At 46.2% G+C, this 15339-nt stretch overlaps 1 protein-coding gene across 1 annotated transcript in view; it reads right to left on the bottom strand.

Annotated features, from left to right (window-relative positions):
* ZPLD1 (zona pellucida like domain containing 1) overlaps positions 1-15339 on the bottom strand; it is a 64379-nt gene that overhangs the window by 40040 nt on the left and 9000 nt on the right. The gene's annotated exons all lie outside the window — the stretch shown is intronic.

Here is a 15339-nt window from a genome sequence, read left to right as displayed (position 1 = left end):
TGTGTGTGTGTGTGAAAGTTGGTACAGTAGGGGGTGCCGCTGGGGCATCTGCCAGTCATCTCAGTCAGTCAACCCGTGGCACCTGAGTCCGTCCCGTTACCTCCTTCCAGCGACCCTTCGACACTTCACGTGTCCTCAAAGTGCACCTGGCCTGGCACAGGTGCCGTGAGAACATCTCCGTCACTTATATATCAGCGAATGGCGGGTATCGATATTGGTGAGGGGAGCCGTAGTTTAGCGCTTAGCACGCTGTTACGAAAGCGGTGAAACAAGTTTGAGTCTTGCTCACGGCCAACACCAGTTACGATTACGATGTATAACAAAAAAAATATTTTTTTTCTCCTAGATAGTGTTATTTTCCAATTGCTTATGCCGCAAAAGTACAGGAAATGGTTATTATTCCCCACAAACTTTGCTTTTGTGACCAGGACACAAAAGCAAAGATAATCCACTCCATTAATAACGCTGTATAACAAATGTGTTATTTTTTTTGTTCCTGGGTAATAAGTATTATTTTCTAATTGCTTATGCCTCAAAAGTACAGAACATTTATATTATTCTCCACAAACTTTGCTTTTGTGACCAGGACATTGATATTTTGAAATGTACCTATTTTCAATGAGAAAACGTGTGCATTTGTGTCATTCCTTCGCATATAGTCCTGGTCACAAAAGCAAAGTTTGTGGGGAATAATAGCAATTTTCTATACTTTTGAGGCATAAGCAATGAGAAAATAACACTTACAACCCAGGAATAAAAATCGTGTTACATAGTGTTATCTGAACTGGTCTTGAGCCTACCTAAGTCGACTTAGCCTCAAATTAGTACCGAGTGCAGTGTGGTTTGGTGGGTAAAACCTTTGAATACTGAACCCTACACGAGTCCTGTGGTACATGGCTATCATCTATCACATTCGGCGCTGAGTATTTCAAAGGATTACTACGCATATGATAGCAATAGCACCGCGCACCATGAGCTAGCTACACACGCCATATCTAGCCTTCAGCGCACTTACATCAAATGCTTTCTTTCCAACAATAACAACCACCTACCCATCAACCAACGCCTCTATTATTGTTTCTGCCCACCGCCTACTCGGGGCCCGATCCCCCTTCTGGGATCGCACTGCTGCTGCTGTCACCATCCTAGAATCTCACCCGAATCCGGAAGAATGCCGATCGCGAACAGAGTGGAACATCGCGGACGTCCCGCATGAGCGCCTCCTCATTCGAGACCCAACATCGTCACACCTCCTGGCTTTGACATTCCTCCTCCTCGAAGACACCAGTGGTGGAACCATCAATCGCATCAGAACATCTACAGGCCGATGTGCCACGTCTCCTTCATAAATGGAAAACATTAAGACAAGCCCCAGGAGTGCAATTGTGGCCATGCAAACCCAAGCTGTGGACCATGTGGCCAACCACTGCGGTCTGCGCTCCTTCAACAGTGGAGGAACACGAACTCTCTCCTAAAGCCCTCTCGTGGACAGTAGACCTTAACATACAGGGTGTTTTAAAAAGATGGACCCGATTTGAAATTGCCAAATCTCTGCAACCACGAACTGCCCATGAATGAAACTCTTGCCACTTGAAAGGGCGGAGCATAGAGAGGGATGGGCATAGAGTTTCAAATGATTACCGCGAGATGCCTCTCCCAGCGCACAAACAGCCCCTAGCCTCAGTCATTCGCGAGACGGCGACCCCGCAACACAAGGGGCGTTTTGCGTTCTGCAGTTCAGCAAGACTGAATCCGTAATTGCGGTGCAGCGTGCGTTTCAACGGCGTTTTGGCATTGATCCGCCAATGTCGTTGGTACCGACAATTTGAGGAAACAGGCTATTGATGTAAGGGGAAGAGCACAGGGCGACCACGCACATCAGAGGAAAACGTGAGAAGAGAGGTGTTTTGGACGAATTCAACTATCGTCTCGATGTTGTCCTTACAGCAGGTGGAGGGCACATAGAGCATTTATAAAATGGTTAGTAAAACTTGATAACTCATTAAACCGTTTGTAACTTTTTGTGTAATTGTAACATGTTGCCATCGTGAAATATACTGCTTTGAAATTGGGTCAATCATTTTCAAACACCCTGTATTTCCATACGCGAGAGTAGATAGATCAGAAGATATAGGTTGATATTTCCATTGCAAACAATGCACTTTTAACGCTTATGTCTGCTGCAGCAGCTGGGCAAAAACACGGATGTGTCGGCTGGTTACTTGAACAACCCTTTATCAACTCGATCGATCTGGGGTGAGTCTTTGATTGAAACGTGGCCTGGGGCTGGATGGCTACTTGAGACAAAAAACAAACCGAGTTGCATAGTTCGACCCCAGTTTGTGTTCTCAAGGCCAAGTTGTTGAGGGGGGGGAGGGTACAGTCGAGCACATTTATGATCTTTGCTGGACACTAAATCTATATGAAATACGGTTGCTCATGGCTGGTAAGTTAACCACTCGCTGTCTCTCTATCATTATGTGAGCTGGAGCCTTTCTTAAAGACGTCAACAATCATGGTCTTGCTTATATTTATAACTTGTTAATCTGTGGGCAATGTTAGTCCATGGGCAATGTTAGTCTTTGGGCAATGTTCGTCTCTATGCAATGTTAGTCTATTAGCAATGTTAGTTTATGGGCAATGTTCGTCTCTATGCAATGTTAGTCTATGGGCAATGTTAGTTTCTGGGCAATGTTCGTCTCTATGCAATGTTAGTCTATTGGCAATGTTAGTCTATGGGCAATGTTAGTCTCTGGGCAATGTTAGTCTCTATGCAATGTTAGTCTATGGGCAATGTTAGTCTATGGGCAATGTTAGTCTCTGGGCAATGTTAGTCTCTGGGCAATGTTAGTCTATGGGTAATGCTAGTCTATGTTTAATGTTAGTCCATGGGCAATTTTAGTCTATTGGAAATGTTAGTATATGGGCAATGTTAGTCTATGGGCAATGTTAGTCTATGGGCAATGTTAGTCTATCTCTTTATGTGCGTCCTTTCCCAGATAACTCGGTTAACTTGGCCTTCCTTCCATTTAGCTCTGTCCATTATAATTATTGACTCAAGAAATGTGCAATAGACACTCCCAGTTGCATCAAACCGGTCAATTTGCTTTTGCAGCTTAATTCACCGTCTTCCTCGGCTTCTTGTAGCTCTAATTTCCCCAGTCAAAAACCACATTCGTCTTCAGTCTCTTGATTCCTCATGTGCATGTACAAGAAATCTAACTTGCTTTTCCCTAATTTTCCACTTGTGCATTTGAGATTTTCTTCGTCCCTGGTTTGTGCGGATCCGGCTAAGTGCTGCCCATTGTTCCCATAGTCTGTGGGCGAGGTCACTCGCTGGTCATATGTTTGCTGGGCACTTTGGGATGATGTAAATGCAAACTGCATGCTGCAGCAGAGTGCCTTCTGCGGAATTCGTTTGCGCCCATTGCTTTGCACCGGTGTGGTTGAGCGCAGGCAGTCTGCAGCTATATTGGTGAATTGAGAGTCTGCGTTACCATGCCTGGGGGCTACGACTGGCTAAATGACTGTACTTTGAGAGAGTGCTTCATGCTCATTCGCCAAGTACATTGCGATCATTCCACTTCTATTGAAATTAGAATTGAATCCAGGAATGCGTCGCTAATTGGATTGTGTAAAAAAACCTGTTCATTAGGAGATATTTGTTAAGTTGAAATCTTGTATATACTGTATGTTGAATCTCTTTTGTACTGTACGTATCCAACCGTACTAATTAGAGGTGCGAGGGAAGGATAACAAACGAACACACAAATAATGTAGCAGCTCTAAAGAAATGTTGAAGTGTTAATTGGAGGTGTGGGGGACAGACAACTAACTCAACACAAAAAGCAGTTCTCAAGACCCCATGATCATATACACAGTGTAGTCTCCGACTCTTATCCACTTTGATCTCTCTGGCCTATGTGTCGTGAAGAAGGGCCGTTGCCCTTAACGTCGCCTATTACAGTATTTCCTTTTTCGTTATGAGGGCCACAGTGTTATTGACGGACGTGTTGAGCTTCTTGTTTAATTGTGGTTGTGCAGCATTGCCAACGCAGCTGCATCGTCAGATATAAAGTTTACCATGACAGAAATACGTTGGTGCACATATGGCTTCGTTTGTGTTCACGTACAGAAGTCCACAGGAGTAAACTAAATATATTATCTGATGATAATGCAACTGCGTTTGCAGTGCTGCACGACTACGTGGATTTTTTTCCCTCCGGTTTTTCCCTCCACATGTAGAAACGCACATTAAAGTTTTTTAGATTATTCGACTGCTGTACGTGTCCACGTGAAAATCCGCTTTGTTGAGCTATCATTTACGGCCAGGTTGCTTCAAAGAAATAAGTTAACACCTCAGTGGGATTTTCCTTGTAGGATGCGGATTGTTTAGTTGTATTTGTATGTGTTTGGGTGATTTGTTTAAGGGCCGTCCATAAATGACCTCACGCACCTGGGGGGAGGGGGGTCAGACATTTGTGACGATGTGTGACGAGGGGGGGCGGCGTTTGAGAAATGTGACGTCAAATCAAAATGCGCAACTTTAAATAAATACAGACAACGCGTTCTACTTAATTAAATACTTTTTAATAAATGTTTTCTCCTACAATATCAGAGTGCAGCGCCACATTAAATACGCACTACAATGACAACAGTTTAAAGTGATTTGAAGCATGTTTTATTTTCAAAATGGAAATATGGTTTTGGGCGGGGGGGGGGCAGAGCTTTGTGAAGTCATATTTGAGGGGGGTCTGACTTTTTGTGACGCCGTGTGACAAGGGGGGGGGGGGTCAAAAATCGTCCAAAATCGCGTGACGTAATTTACGGACGGCCCCTTACCTTTGCACTCCGATTGTGTTTTTGTACTGTCTGTTGTTGGAACACTCTTACCCCGTGCCCCTACTGGACATCTGTGGAAAATAGCTTTGTAGCTCATCGGATTTTTGCAGTACAAATGATATTCTGATGTTTTAATGCGAACTCGTGCCACTTCCGTCGGTTGCCATTTTAACTCAGCAGAGGCTCTGCTGAGTTGCTGGCTCGTTATCTATTTCCACTTGACACGCATCGGTCGGTGGTGCCATTACTCGTTGGAGAGTTTGGCCCGAAAGACGTTGGGCTGACCTAGGGTTTAACAACACCGTCGGCTTTCGTGATCAATATTACGCGATTAATAACACTGTTGGATTTTTTGGGGGACGTAATGAGATTCCGATCCACTTATGGATGGTATCTCCTTGAGCGGTGGCCTCTCAATCGCCAATTACAACCTGAAACCCCGCCCTTAAATTCCAGCCATGTGCAAATGGGGGTGTGGCTGGGGCAACTTGGATTCTGCTCATATCCAATCACAAGCTGCCAAATGCAGTCACAAAAACTTCAAATCTAGAAAGAGACTCCTCCCATCTCCCAGCGGTAAATGTTTTCCACCAACCCGCCACTGCTTTTGTCATTCCTACAGCTTTCCGCATATGTTCATACAACTTCAATTAAGGTGTTCAGACAACTTCTTATGGTGGGAATAATACATAATTATTATGTTTTATAATGTGCCGTCATGATACCTAGCAGGATAGCACTAGACCAACTGAGAGAGAGCCTTAGACTCACACAGAAACCCATAGATCTTGCCTAACAATCTCCCAACCGTCTGCTCTTAAGTCGATCCCCCTTGGTCGCCAGATTTGTGGAAACCATTTCCCAAATGGCTGGCTCGGCAATCGACCCTCGCCCATCCTCCTGGGCACAGATCCTAGCCCGGCACTACCGTGTTTTGAGGGTAACCAGGGGATAGTTTACCGCCATGTATAAACGTACGGTTAGGCGCTGTCCTTTAGCCATCCTGCAGATGTTTGGAAAAACAAAACATCCGAGTCAGATTTGGCACGGTACATAAAATACAGAAATGTATATCTGGTACAAAATGTGTAGTGAGTCCAACTGAGTCGCAGACGTTGTCTTGGGAGCAACACTATGTATTACAACAACTCAACACAACATAACGGAACCTACACTTGGGTGTTGACCGCCCATCTAACCACGCTACGGCAGAACTACACAGCAGTCCCGCTATCCTGCTCTGGACCACGAGCTGGGTCCCGGACCGCGTGGCTAGAGGCTTCTTCAACCCGAGGTGGATCTTCTTCACCAACAACCCGTAGAACCCCGAGCCCCTCACGGGGCCCCTGTTATATCGGCCTGGGCTGGGGCTGGCTCCGCCTCTCACCCCGTCCACTTTCTAGATCTATCGAGCTCTTTCCCGAAGGCTCCCAAGAGCTCCTCTATACCACGTGACTGCCCAGCGGCCCCCGTCCATCAGTGGCCCCCCTCCAATACCATTCAGTCACGTGTCGGCAGGTCAACCAGCGTATCATGCCCCAACATATCCCAGGCCCGCTGACACTCTCTCGCTCCCACACCGGGAGCCCACACCACACACTGTACGTGGTGCTTCTGCGCTAACCAGTGCTCACTCAAGCCCCGCTAGGGCTGGTACTACGCCCAGTAACCGGGCTGCACATAATGACAACATATTATCTACCGTGGCCTCGCAAGCCCGGCATCACACAGTGACGTTCACAGTCACTACATCACCCCCCCTCCATAGCATCCAGCCGTCCCGGCTGCCAACTCCCCCGCGAGTAAGCAACCGACATACATATATACAGAACAACAAACAAGTGTGCTCCAACGTAACCCTGGTTGTTTAATACATACAAATCGACAGGAAGGACAAGATCAAAGGGCTCGCATAATGCACATGCATAATGTACGTTGACTCATTAATCCCCCCCCCACTTTGCGCAAGAGCGTAGAAGTGTGGCCACCACATCTACGCCTCTATATAAGTGTAGTGACATTGTGGGATGTCACTGTGCTATGCCAGCCCTAGAGAGGCATGGCATGCAATGTAAAAATATCGCAGACACCACTATGATGTGGGTGTAGTCCTGGCCCTAGAGGGGCTCGGTGAGCGCTCGTTGATAGCGCTAGGTGGCACCACGCTTGGCGTGCAGTGCCAGGCCTACAGGATAGGGTGTGTGAGTTCCGGGGTTACTAAAGGCCATGGCACTCTGGTTGACCCGAGAGGACACGTGACAAGTTAAGTCTACAAAGGGGCCCCAAGTGGGGGCTAGAGGTGGTCACATGGTCCGGGTCCAGATCCTGCTTGAGGATTCTGGAAGGTGGTCGTGGCCAAGGGCAGAGCCAGCCATGCCGCAGAGAATATAAGCCGGGTCCCCCAGAGGGACCAGCATTGTTGTTCATTTTGAAGAAGCCTTCGTCTATGTCCTACATTCTACCGAGTCACCAACACGTGGACCTGGACCCGAGCTGTGGTCCGGTCCATTGTAGCTAGTCATGTTGTAATTAGTGTAGTTAGCCTGGTGGTCCCCACCATAGGTTGTTATTCTGTTAAGGGGCAGTTACCCCGTGTGTTGTTGTTAAATAAATGTGTTACCTCCAAGAGTACATTTGCGACTCAGTTGAACTCACTACATATGGATCGAAACAGTTAGACTTCTCCACAAATATGGCTGTCGCCTGATGAAGCTAGTTGTAATTACTGGCGAAACATCATTCTTAGATTGTAAATGTTGTGGCTTGGCTCTCCAACACACCGGTGTGCTGGACCAGTGACGAATTGGCATGTTCTGTTTACGTGAAAACCCTTACTAGTTGGCCGTGTTGGGTGGTGGCGGGTTTTAACGACACATGTATACATTTACGCGATCTAACCCAAAAAACCTCTATTATGGACTCATACTGGATTCTGATTCTGAAGGAGATTTCAGTGTAGATCGTTCAGAAGCGCAGCCACGCCGAAGATGGATAGTGGTGACTGTGATGCACGATCGCACCACGTTTACTGCAGGTGTGGAATATCAACTGCCGTGCTGCGTAGCCACAGCCCATCGTGATAGCCTGGCCTTCTCAGCCAATCAGCAGCCTGTGAGAGATGTTAACTACCTCGCCTGCTATACAGGAGGACGTGGGTTTGATCCCGACCCTGATGCCTACTGTATATTTTGAGTTTACATGTCTCTCTCCCCGTGGTCGCATGGATACTTCTCTGGGTCCTCCGGCTTTTACATCCACATTTAGAAACAACACGCGTTAAGTGTATTTGGTTGCTGTAAATTTACACATGATGATAAACCACTTCGTTGAGCTATCATTTGTGATAGCCAGGTCGCTTCTGAACAATAACTATATAGCTAAGTGGGCCTTACCTGGTAAAATAAAAATAGTTTTAGTTTAGATGATTATTGTTACGCGTGTTCAACTAGGAAATAAAATCCTTTTACAGAAAAGCCGATCATTACAAGAATAATAGTGTAGGCCGGGTTCTTTTTAGTGCAGGATTTTATTGCCATTTAAATGTTTTTTATATTATTGCTTGGCATAAGCCAAACTAATGGGGCCCCCACGCGCAGTGGTGAAAGTGGGCGCTGCACGGTGTACGAATCCCAGTCGTCCATCTCTGTCGCTGCAGCATTCCGAGCACTCACATTGGCTCAAATGTCTTTGTTGTTGTACCGTTCTGACCCCGTGTCCACTGCTGGACATCTGTGAAAAAAAGCTTTATAGCTCATCGGATTCCTCCAGCATAAAAAAATATTCAGAAATTTATATTGACGTTGACCCGAAGACGAGAGCATGAGAACACAGCAATTCGTCGGAAACTCCCGGCAGTTCCATTGCCGAATGCGAAAAGGCTGAGTGAGTTTTTATTTACATACTTCCGTATCGTTTGAAGCTTACCCCAGGGAAGCCCCACTAAGTCTCATGCTTCTTCTTGAAGAGGGTCCTGCCAAGTGTCGTTGCAGCAATGCCGCTTCGGTCTGCGATCCCAATTGAGTACGTATCTACGTATGTTTGTTCAACTTCTTTCGCACCGTGCACAGCCAACCGTACTAATCATCCCTATGCTGAATGGTAATTCTTTCATATTATTGGTTCTTTCGGTAAAGTCACGTAGAAGGGAAATAATAAAATAATAAAATTAGAACATAATAAAAATTCTCACGACGTTTCGATTGCAACACAAGCATCTCTCCCACTTCAACTAAAACAATTTCTTGCTGTAGTTTTCACACCTGATGATGATTGCTTGTGTTGCAATTGAAACGTCGTGAGAAATTTTTCTATGTTTTATTTTTATTATTTTATTATTTCCCTTCTTCGTGACTTTACCGAAACAACCAAGAAAATTAATCCCTGCAGTCACGAAAGCTTTAAATCGAAATGTAATTCTTTCAGCATTAGAATGTTTGGTTAATACCGGTTACATCGTGGGGTTTTGTTTAGTAATGGGAGTAAACCGGAGAACCTGGAGGAAATTCCATGCAGAACAGGGGGAAGAGAACATTCAAACTCCACCAGAAAGACGCCCGAGTCAGGAATCGAACCCAGGGCCCTTCTCGCTGTGGGATGGAAGTATTGCCACTGCGTCTGCATCCCTCCTACCCAAATTAGGGGTCGAAATTCAGAAGCTGCAGTCGGCAAATGTAGTAAGTGTGTGGAGACCCTTGCCATGTGAGATATACCCATTGCAGCCACTCCACCTCTTGCCGCAGCTGAGACAAATTATTCAGGCCATCTAAATTTTCAGGAAACGCAGTGAACGCACAACGCAGGGAATGCATAACGCAGTGACGACATATCAAGAAAGGGAACTCAGAGGATACACAAGACAAATACACAAAACACATAGACACAAAACATACGTAACTCAAATTAATTATAACAGCGATACAGGGACATAACTCATAGCATGAGAACAACCGATCAGCACGGTTGACTACGTACGGTGCGAAACAAGTTCAACATACATACAAGACACAGAACTCACAACACAGTAAAACACAAGAACTCAACACAGCTGTGGTGTAGGACTAATTCCTCTAAACGCTAACGGAGAGGAGCCACTCGCTGAAGTCTGGGAAGCAGCGGCTATTAGATCCGGTGTCTTACTCCGGCCCCCAATTCATCACACTGTGACAATGACAGCTCGCCGAATTCCCTCGCCACACTGGCTCAAGCGTAGCCCATATGAGCACGGTTTGCGCCGTCCACCCAGGCTCCCGTCGTGGTTGTGAGAAGTTGGCTGGCGTAGCCTGGCTCCTCGGCTGTGGAACCCAGTGCTTCTCACTACCGGAGCTCTGGTAGTAGAAGAGGAAGTCCCAGTACGAGGAGGGAAGATTGAGGTGGTAGAAGAGAACACGAGGGACACAAACCCCGCACACCACAAATATCACACATATACACTCAGCCCAAAAACCCATCTCCTACACCCACTATACCCACCACATCTACCACACACTCCACAACCACCAGAGCAATCCATCCCACCAAGCCTTCCACCACTCCCACTACATCAAGGTGACCCACCACACCGACCACACATCCACTACACCAACCCCACCAACCCCCACCCTCCACACCAGTCTAACCAAACCCACCAACCATAACCTCCACACCAACCAAATCCACAAAACTCACCACGCCAACCCAACCAAACATCACCAACTCCACCGAGCCATCCACTACAATACCTGCATACCAACCCCGCACACCACACCAACCCCACGAACCCATTGACCAAGCCACCCTCCGAAACACAACAACAACTACAACCACTGCCGTTTGCCCTTAAGTGGCGGTGACATTATCACGGCGCTCGTGCCAGGGTTTGTGCACTTTAAGGCCACGTGAAGTGTCGAACGCCCGCTGGCATGTCACAGGACAGACCCAGCAGGTGCCATGGGTTGACTGACTGAGATGACTGGCAGATGCACCACATGTGCCCCATACCCTCCGCAACAACCACACCCACCACATCAACAACATTAACCACACTCACCCATCTAAATACATTAAACTCCGGCGCTGAAGTTGGCAGCCATCTTCATGTATGTATGTATGTTGAACTTCTTTTCGCACCGTACGTAGCCAACCGTGGTAGTCGGAGGTGCGGAGGAAGGACAATAAACTAACACACAAAAAGCAGTTCTAAAGAAAGGGCGCCGTGCAGTGCATCGCTATGAGCGACAGATTCGTTTGAGTTACGTGACAGTATCGAGGGCACAGAGTGTGAATGCTGCGAGCCGACGGCGAGTGGATCGTGAGAATGATTATTCACTTCTGAAGAAACCCGATCTGAGGCGTCGATGGCCTTTGTGTAGGTTTTCAATGTGTGCTGCGTGCTGACATTCAATTGGGAATCTGGCCAGGTGACCAGATACCTGCAGGGGATGACATTCTCCGTGGGGGGAGAACACACAAAGGGGGTGTTTTAGAGAACGTACACCTAGCAATGGGCGATTGATGATTGTGGCGAAATGGGATTTGTCGTAATTTCCACTGTGGCTATTGCGTAGGTATATTTGTATAAAACAGAGGAGTGTAATTCAAGAAAAGTCAGAATCAGCATTGATGTGGAACTGACGGAGAAAATCCCAGCAAGAAAGGGAGTTAAACAAGGATGTGCGTATGTACATTTAACGTATTTCACGCCGTACATAGCCAAACCATTCTCATTGGAGGTCCGGGGGAAGGACAACAAACTAAGCACAAAAAGCAGTTGTAAAGAAATGCGTTTTCAATCTAGATGACTTAAAACTACATAGCTCCAGTGGCTTCCTGATATCGGAAGAGTATTCCGAGCCTTCACTGCCTGTGGAGATGGTGTTTGTCAGCTTTGGTGCTCACGGTGATGTCTTCAACCTCTCCATAATTAAGACCCAATCTCTCTGCCTGGTGTCGATACCGCTGGACTGTCAGTTTTCAGATAACAAGTGCCTTCCTGACGTTATCTGCACAAGCCGTTCAGAACATCACGGATAGTTTTACGCTGGCTGCGGTGATGGTGCTGAAAGGATCCATCCAACAGGGTCCCATCATGGTAGAGTGAGAGCCCTGATCAGTGACAAGGACTTTGAAGCATAGTGTGAGCTACCAGGCGAACGAGTTAACATCTCGCCTGGTATACAGGAGGTCGTCCGTTCGATCCCTGACGCCTGCTGCTGTATATTTGTTTGCATGTTTTCCCCGAGGGCACTGGGATTTTTTACAGGTCCTCCGGTTTTCCCCTACACATTCGGAAGTGTTAAGGAGTATTTGGCTGCTATAAATCTCCACATTATAAGCCACTTCGTTGAGCCATCATTTGTGGCCAGGTCACTTCTCAAAAAGCGCTAAATATCTCAGTGGGCCTCACCTGATAAAATTAAAACAAAGTTTGATTTTAAATAGTTTAGTTTAAGTATTTGGGAAGCACTGACACTGATGACTGTGATCTGGATATGGAACTAGACAGCTGTACTTTATAGTGCCTCCTCAGCATTTGGTCATATGTTGAAGAGGCTATGGTCATCCCATCATATTATTTCTCAAGCCAAAGTGGCAGGTTTACTCGGCATTGGTTACATCTGCATTATTATACGGGTCTGAGACCCGAACCCTGTACAACAGAGGTCGTGACGTTATCTATGAAGGACCATTGTCTCGAATTCACATTGTATTGCAGCTCTTGAAATAGTGATTTTTTTTTACCAAATTCGAAAAAAATGGTTTTTGTTGTTTCGGTTGCCAACCCCTACTATATAGGCACCAAATAAGCAAGCTACGCAAGTTCCAACATCATCACTTCCGTTATATCCGAGATCCACGACGCTGAGAGGTTGACCAATGGTGAGGCACTGGACAGGGTAGGGATAACTGGACATTGAAATCGTGCTGAGTCAGCATCAGCTTGCATTGGGGACGGACATGTAACGAGCATGTCAGACGATCGCATTGCAAAGCGGCAACTCGTGAACTGGCGGTAGACCGGTGCAGCATCACAACACACCGATCTTAATAAAACCGTCTAACGATGTCACTGTTGCCCTTCAGTGAGCTGCAGACTCTCCATGAAAAGTTGCACTTAGATTCAGCAGCCGCTTTCCCATTGGAATGTGTTGGTGCTGACACCACCGTGAGTCGTAATCTTTGTGATGCCACCGTCCGCTAAGAAATTATTCCGGAAATTAATCGAGAAACCGTCCGACCAAGTCTTGGGCACGAGGAGTCAAATCTGCCTTTGGGACACAGAGCAGCCAATCGTGATCAAACTGGGTGCTATTATACGGCAACAGACTGGGAAGCTTTGTGTTCAGCTGCTCGTGACATTCGTCTTCCGACTGATTTGACATCACGAGAACCGATTTTGACGCACCACCCGGCAAGATTTTCTGACGGGATTTGAATGGCTGGAAAATAAATGATGATTGCGAAAGATTTCCTCTTTTTTTATCGCCAATACGTTCAAATACACGATCCCTGGTTAGCAGGAACTCGCCCAGAAAAGGATCGGCTGGAGATATGCGGTGCACACACGGTCTGGATGGCCGGATCAAGATCGGTGCCTTCATAGAGCCCTAAAGAGACTAAGGCGTTCTGCTGCTTGGAGACAAATAACACTCGTCGCCCTTACCCCTGCGGTCACTGCCGAAAGATCTGTCAGTCGGGGAGGACTGTTTAGCCATGAACACTCCTGCATGAAAAAAATATTGTACTATATATAAAAAAGGATAATCTAAGTTTACTCCAAATTTCCAAGATAGCCATCATCTCACTAACTGAGACAGGACCTATCCTACCCACTAACCCTTCCTCCTGTGTCTCACCAAATGAGATGAGGCCTATCCTGCCCACTCACCCTCCTTAGCACATGTGTCTCACAAAACGAGACGAGGCTTGTCCTATTCACCCACACTTCACAGTTCCTGCATCCTACAAACTGAGACGAGGTTTAGGACTGACAAACAACACAAGGTTTTTGAAGTTGTTGTGTTGATGCCTTGCTGTGTGTTGATGCTATAAAGAGGGTTTGTTTGTAAGTTGAATTCTTGGTGCCTTGTTTGGTCATAGACTAAGTTGGATTAATTTATCTGTTATTGTGTTCCGGCATTTATTTGAGTATCTTAAGGTACACGTAAAGTATATGGCAGAAGAGCCACCTGGTTTTGTGGGCAATCTCACATTCAAGCACCACACCCATTATGCGCTACTACGTTCGACCGCATTCAAAAGTAGTCTTAGATAAAGTCCAGATAAAATATTATCAATATCCTCACCCTACTTCCATCTTCTTCCCCTCTCCCTAAAATACACTGCTCCTGATCGCTCCCCTAATTTTGAGGGTGAATTGCGCCGAGTTTGTTACACGTGACCTGCAGTTTTTTTCTCCCTTCTTTTTGAATCTACTTTGTACTCTGGGTTCTTGAATAACAATTTGTTTTTTACTCGTGGGTTCTTTCGGTAAAGTCACGTAGGTATAAAATAAAATCACGACGTTTCGGGCGCAACACAAGCATCCGTCATCAAGTGAGCTTGTCTCGCAGTCTGTTAAAAGCTCTAACGGATGTGTGAAAACCCTCCCCGTAGAGGCGGTTCGATCTAGATTTGAAGTTTTCGTGACTGCAGGGATCCATATTCTTTGGTTCTCTGCGAGACAAGCCCACCTGATGACGGACGCTTGTGTTGCGCCCGAAACGTCGTGATTTTATTTTATACCTACGTGACTTTACCGAAAGAACCAAAGAGTATGGATCCCTGCAGTCACGAAAACTTCAAATAAATTTTATATATATAATAAAATATAGCATCAACATTCTTTTACAATCTTCTCGGACTTTATCCACCGATGAGATGTACGTACACAATGAGACGGATGTATATAACAGTACACCCAGGACACCAGTGGACCCGACGCAGGAATGAGCTGGCTTCACAGGCTGCTCGGACGGCAATGATCCTGCGCTTAATTGTGTTAGGACAACGCATGTCAGGGGGGCGGCTATAGCCTTCACAAGTGGAGAATGAAAGAGTCGCACGATCTATTGCGCACGTGATGAAGTGCAATCTATTCATCGCGTCACAATAACGGAGCACTGCCCGTTACACGTTTACAAGGGTGGCAGGGACGCCACGCAACTCCTGATGCCACCGCATGGGTTACTGGACTCAACACATCGGGCAATAACGTGTTGTCAGTCCGCTTTTCAAATGGCGTCCGAAAGAAAGGAGTGGATTTGCCAACAGATGGGGAAAAAACGAGCAGTCTGGAACCAAACCTTTGTGAGACTAATTTGCCAGTAAAGGAGAAATATGACTGATTGCTTCCAAACCGTATATATTGCGAAATTAAACTAAACTATTTTTACTTCACCAGGTAAGGCCCACTGAGCTATGTAGCTCTTTTTCAGAACGGACCTGGCCACAAATTATAGCTCAATGAAGTGGCTTATTGTGCGGAAATTTAGAACAGTCAAATACTAGAAATGTATGCTG

Source organism: Lethenteron reissneri, chromosome 62 (assembly GCF_015708825.2).
Source record: "Lethenteron reissneri isolate LAM-NWPU_2019-01 chromosome 62, ASM1570882v1, whole genome shotgun sequence".
NCBI classification, from domain to species: domain Eukaryota; kingdom Metazoa; phylum Chordata; class Hyperoartia; order Petromyzontiformes; family Petromyzontidae; genus Lethenteron; species Lethenteron reissneri.
This window is presented reverse-complemented; position numbering and strand designations above follow the sequence as displayed.